This window comes from Nothoprocta perdicaria, unplaced genomic scaffold, assembly GCF_003342845.1.
Source record: "Nothoprocta perdicaria isolate Ctin4 unplaced genomic scaffold, notPer1 scaffold_113, whole genome shotgun sequence".
NCBI lineage: Eukaryota > Metazoa > Chordata > Aves > Tinamiformes > Tinamidae > Nothoprocta > Nothoprocta perdicaria.
The window spans coordinates 2,307,204-2,313,203 of NW_020454239.1; the positions used below are offsets into that span (position 1 = coordinate 2,307,204).

General features: G+C 52.9%; 2 non-coding genes across 2 annotated transcripts; one reads left to right on the forward strand and one right to left on the reverse strand.

The window, feature by feature from the left end:
- Positions 1-3,212: 3,212 nt before the first annotated feature.
- Positions 3,213-3,284, reverse strand: TRNAG-UCC. The gene has a single exon. It is a non-coding gene; the product is annotated as a tRNA-Gly (tRNA).
- A 1,563-nt stretch (positions 3,285-4,847) lies between these two features.
- TRNAG-UCC lies at positions 4,848-4,919 on the forward strand. The gene has a single exon. It is a non-coding gene; the product is annotated as a tRNA-Gly (tRNA).
- The last annotated feature ends 1,081 nt before the right edge of the window (positions 4,920-6,000 follow it).

Below are 6,000 nucleotides of genomic sequence, written 5' to 3' on the forward strand. Positions count from 1 at the left end.
CCAAAAGGGTTGCGGAGGGCATGTGTAGCTTGTGAACCCTGCTCCTGGGCACGCTGCATTACCTCCAAAGGGAAGAAAAGATTTATGAGCTTCCTGTAAGTGCTGAGAATTTCCCCCTGTTGAGTGTTAAGCAGCTTTTTGGTGCAGGCAGTTCTGAGATGACCTCTTGCAGTCGCAACTTTTGTGAAAAATTGTGCAGCCGCGGTGCACAGCGAGTAAGCCAAACACCTCGTGCCAGGCAGTGGTCTCTGAGACGGTTACTAAGTCAGGTGAACTTGGTTTTAAACCCTGKTTTTTTTATTTCCTGGGGGACTTCAGCTGCAGCATTGTGGTTGCTGCCTCTTCCGACTTGACCTAGCAGGTTTTAGCAGCACGAAGGGGCCACAGCCGAGACCTTGTGACACAAAACGGGAGGCTCCAGACCTTGTAGCTGCCCCGTGCACGACACCGGGCACTTGTGGCCCTGTTTGGTGCACACAACTGCCTTGGGCCGGACTCGGCTGCGAGGGGAAGCCGCCACCTTTACCCGAGTGAGCATCCCACTCCTAGTGGGGTCAAAAACCTGGATGTCTAATTATTTTTCAAGGCTGTTTTCTATTCTCTTTTTCAGGCAACAGAGCAGCTACCTAGCTCTGCTCTCTCTTCCCGATGAAGGATGGAGCTGCTGCAAGGCACCTTCTAGCCATGGATTTACTGCCCAGCGCTCCTACACGCTGCTTCCACACAGGCAACACAACGACTCTGTACGCTTCATTTATGCATGGAACCAATAAAAGAGGGAGAAAAGGCAACYGTGTGTGTCTTAAAGTGTATTTGTAAGTAGTTTTCCAAATCAGCACCGGCAGAAGCACTTGACGTTGTGTCTATCCACCTGTCGGTGCGAGGGACAGGGATTGGGCGATCCTCAAACATTCCTTGAGTCCTGTTTAGCCTTGTGTTTCAGCTGTTGTACCTAGTTTAAGGAAAAATATCAGTGTTCGTAGGGCGTGGGGTGAAACTCCCCCCTCTGCCGCCGGTGTTTTGGGCACAGAAAGGGGCCGAGCGGGACAGGGCGCTGTGGGRCGCCTTCCTCGCCGCCATCAGCRGCCGTGAGGGGGCGTCRCGCCTCAAGGGAGCCRTTAGTGGAGCCGCTGGAGCGGCTGCTGAGGGAGCCGTTAGTGGAGCCGCTGGAGCAGCCGTTAGTGGAGCTGTTGGAGCAGCCGTTGGAGCAGCTGCTGGGGCAGCCGTTGGTTGAGCCGTTGGTTGAGCCGTTGGAGCAGCTGCTGGGGGAGCCATTAGCTCCCCGCGCGATCCAGCGGCCATGGGCTCAGGACGGCCCCGCTGCCCCTGCTGGTTGGGACTGGGAGAGACTCCGGGCCAGGGCCTGCCCCGCTCCGCGCTCCCTCCTCACCCTCTGGTGCCTCATGGCGCCGTGGCCCTTCTTCACACAGTGGTGCCTCCTCACAAAATGGTGTCTCCTCATGTCACGGTCCTTCCTCACACCGTGTTCTCCTCACAGGCTTGGCCTGGCCTTTTCTCCATTTGCACCTGCTCTTGTTTTATTCACACACATGTTAAAATCCGTTTCACGTAGCCGTTGTTTCATTTTCAGTGCCTGGCGTTTGTTCTCAAGCTCCTCGGGTACAGCAGGAAGCGGGTATTGCCAGAGSCTGGTTTTGCTTCCCTGTAGCCAGGCTGGTTTGTCCTCTTTCTGCAATAACTCACTTTACATGGGGTAAGTAGGATTCTTTAATGCTTTTTAACCACSCAGTCCACATCAGAAATTGAACTGTTAGTCAAATTATTCTTAAAATTAAAAAGCAGTTTCTTTCCATGGGAAAAGCAGTCTTCTCTAGAATTTATTTTTGTTGTGGCATCTACTCTCCTACTCCCTAACTGATGTATTTGCTTCATGGRGATCCTGTTAGAAATGCAAGATACTAATGGCAAATACAGTGTGAACAACAATTGCCTCTCTCTTCTTTGATTCTAGGCYCTTCTGCTGTCTGCTGTGGCTGTGACACAGCTTAGGCATTCCAGTGTCAACTTGGATGCAGTGGGAGCACCACACTTGAGCTTRGAGAGGCAAGGGCCAAATCACCAGTGAAAACTGCGCCAGTAGCAGCAGCTCCCAGGTGCTTCACGAGCAAGGAATGCTTTGGGTCCCTGAGGGCTCAGGGACACAGCATAAAMGTGTGTGCTGAACCAGGCTTGGCCATCCTCCTCTCTCTGCCTGACTTTCCTCGGCCATCTYGGTAAGCCTGCGYCTGCTCCCTCTCTTCCTACAGGTGGAATTGCTGTCGTGCTGGCCCCTCAACTTTCATAGGTGGCTGRTAAGTTTAGCCCTTGAAATCTTGTAGGTCCCTTATGTGTTTCTCTTTTCAAGGGTGGGYGGTGATGGTAATGTGGAGCTAGGAAGCAGGGTTCTTTTGGTGGGAAGAGGAGGGTTCCTTCAAGCCAAAGGGGCATCTCTGCCTTCAGCTGGCCTGTGTGGCATGGAAAGAGCAAGGGGGATGCGACAAGTCTTGCAGGCTTCCCCAAACCATTTGTTCTCATCCATGTGGCTTCTCAAATTGTGGCACGGTGTTGCCCTTTCTGAATTGCTCCTGCTCCTCTCTCAATTTAGTGTGGGGCACATCCCACACACTCTGCATTCCCCGTGGTCCTCCACCTTGGGCCCTCTTTTCCCTCCCCTGCTCTGTGTTTCAGCGCTGCGTCCCGCCCAGAGAGATGTCCTGCTTCAGACCCTGCCCGCCCCGGCCCTGCGGCACCTCTGGCCCTACCCCTCTTGCCAGCAGCTGCAGTGAGCCCTGCTGTCGCCCGCTGCACTGACTCCATGGTTGCCATCGAGGCCTCCCCGGTCGTGGTGACTCTGCCCTCACCTCCTTCCCGCAGCACAGCCGTGGGATCCTCTCTGTCAGCTGCTGTTGGCAGCTCCCTGGGTGGGTTTGTTCATGTGGGAACCAGCAGCGGGTCTGGAGTGTTTGTGCTCCAACAAACCTGGGAACAGGCAGAGAGGCTTGGGCTGGGGAATGTGGAGGAGATGGCAGAGGCTGTGTGTGCAAGGAAGTGGGAGTGGGCCAGGGCAGGACTCCTGTGGTGGGTACTGGAGGAACTGGGGCAGAGGTATGTGCCTACGAACACTTCTTTCACTGTAAGGAAAGCAGCAGCTGGTCTGTGCTAGACCCCTGGCCAACGTAACTTCCAGCACCTAGAAGAAGAAAAKCAGGTGTTGCGTTGGCCAGGAATYGAACCCGGGTCAACTGCTTGGAAGGCAGCTATGCTCACCACTATACCACCAACGCATCTGGATATCCTGTGGCCTCCTGTTCCTCCCTCTGGGAGGCTTCAGCCCTGTGCCAAGAGTCTCTGAAAGTGGAGGAAGCAGAGCTCTGGGAAGGAGAAGTGCCTGCATCCCGGGTGCATGGATGCAGATCCAGCATCTGGACATCAGGGTGGCCTCTGGGCTACGCTGACAATGGCACATCGTTTAAGTCTGCCAGTGCACATTTTTGTCTGGATGAAGACTGTCACCCAAGGCAAGAGGCTGATTTTGCGTGAAATCCCATCTACCGCTCCACGGATGGACAGGAGGTATTTCTCTCGGGTCCATGGGCCTGGTGCAGTGCACATGGCTATCAAGGGTAGCAAAAGCAGCCCTGCAAYACAGAAGACACAGAAGTCACAGAATGGCTGAGGTTGGAAGGGACCTCTAGAGATCACCTAGCCCACCCCCTTGCCCACTCATGCTGGGACACCGAGAGAACATGGCACACTGTTGCATCCAGGTGGTTTTTGAAGATCTCCAAAGAGATTTCACAAGCTCTCTGGGCAGCCTGGTCCAGGGATCTGTCAACTCCTCCTATGTGTCTCTATGAAGAGCCTTGTTCAGAAGTTATGAATATTGCTGACCCAGTGTCAAAAGTTTTAATCCYCAAAAAAGATCTCAGCATCACACTCCAGAGCATGTACTCCACCCCACAGTGGTCTGAATTTGTTATGTAACACTGAAAATCACCCTCTCTCCCTGTACTCTCTCCTGCTTGGTTTTCATTGCAGTTGGCTCTTCTGGACTAAAAAGTTATGGAATAAATAGGCTGTGTAAGAAATTTTAGGCTAGACTGTTAAATCCTRGCAAAAGACATAGGGAGTGCAAAAAAGGGTTCTCCAACTACAAGAGTTGTGGTAACCTGAGAAATAGTACTAGTACTCACCTACAATTTCAGTTGCAGACCCCTACAGAGGATTATTTATGCAAGCATCAGGGTTAATGCTGTGTGATCAAAGAAAACCCGTCTTAGCTCTCGGCAGTTGATTCTAGTCCCGCAGCCCCTGTTCATGCACAGTGTTGAACCTAGAACTGTTAGCAAATGACCATAAAGCCACAGTGACCAAACACCTGGGGACAGAGCTGCTAGGTCAGGAGGGCAAAGCCAGTGGTCCCCCTTCTTCTTGCCAGGTCTTACTATGTCAAGCCCATTCTGTGTCTTAGTTTGTGAAAACCAGGCGTTCACAGTGCAAGACTTGAATGGATTTGCACATCAGTGTAGCAGGTGTAAACTCCAAGATATGAAATCCCTGCACTCTCTTCAGCACTGCTCTGAATGTGGCACAGGCTGCCAAGAGAGTTTGTGGAGTGTCCTTCTCTGGAGATCTTCAAAAGCCAGTTGGATGCAGCCCWGTGCCACATGCTSTAGGTGAGCCTGCGTGATCAGAGGGTTTTGGCCTAGATGTCCTCTCGAGTTCCTCTGGAGCGTTAAGGATTCTCTGGTTCCTTGGCAGAGCTCTGCGTCCTCCACTTGTGAGCCTCTTGGCACAGACCTGAAGCCTCCCAGAGGGAGGAGCAGGAGSTGAAAACAGGTCCAGATGCGTTGGTGGTATAGTGGTGAGCATAGCTGCCTTCCAAGCAGTTGACCCGGGTTCGATTCCCGGCCAACGCAACCTCTGCTTTTTCCAACAGTGGAAAATTCTGCTGTGGCAATGGACTCAGMSWRTSMSRKGSMKSCMYSRSAYWCYCTRTGTTAGGGAYGTGCAATACCSMCCARTTCTTGGGCCTCCTGCTAGAACCAGGAAGTCTSTTCTGKATGGGGAAGGAGGTTTGTCCTGAGGAACTTCAGGGGGTTCTTCCTCCTTCARCCATTCTGTGACATGGTGAGCATCATGRGGCACCAGTGGTTTCAGGCATGATGCTAAACTCTTTGGAAATGCCCCTGCGCCCCTTGAAGCTGCACTTTAGGARGAATGAGGACATGAGCTTGGTACTCCTTGCACACCCACCACACCAGCAGCTGGAAGRCTCCTGTTTCCCTGGAGWGCAAGGCATTTCCCTGCAAGGTCTTCCACAGTCCAATGGCTCCCAGCTGCTGCGGGACGCCAATGCAACATTGCTCCGCAATGAAAAAGGTTTGAATGAGCCACACCATTCCCAATCCTGCAGAGACACATGGGAGCTTGTGGCCATTCCTRAAAGTGGGTTTTGGCTGGGCAAAAGAGGTCCATACCTCTTTTGTGTGTCTCTCGCAGGGAGGGCCACGGGAACCTCTTTAATGTCCCTCCTGCAACTTGGTCTGCTTGTCCGCATGAGATTCTCCCACTGTCCAGCAAGAGGACACGCTCCTGTGTGGAAGAACCACAAAGGAACAGTCAAGCCCGCCATGCCCATGCCTATGGAGATCCCCKAGAGGGATGCCTTGCCCTTCCCAAACCAGAGGGAACCCACCCACTCTCTGGCTTCCTCTTCTTAATTGCAAGCCTTCCTTTGTTCCTTCGGCCCTTGTCCAGGGTCTTTCTCACACTCTCCCATCTTCACAGTGGGGATGGCCATCTCTGCAGACTWGGGAGCAGAGAGCAGAAGTCCCTGATGACAGGAGAAGCACAAGTGCTGTAAGAGTCTCCAAAGAGAGTCCTCGTTGATATATGCCTCCACAAATGACAGGGCAACAGGGTACAATGACTGGCTTTTCTTCAGGAGGGTTCTGGATGTGCTCTGCCAAGCATCTTTGCTTCCAAGTGGATACGTTA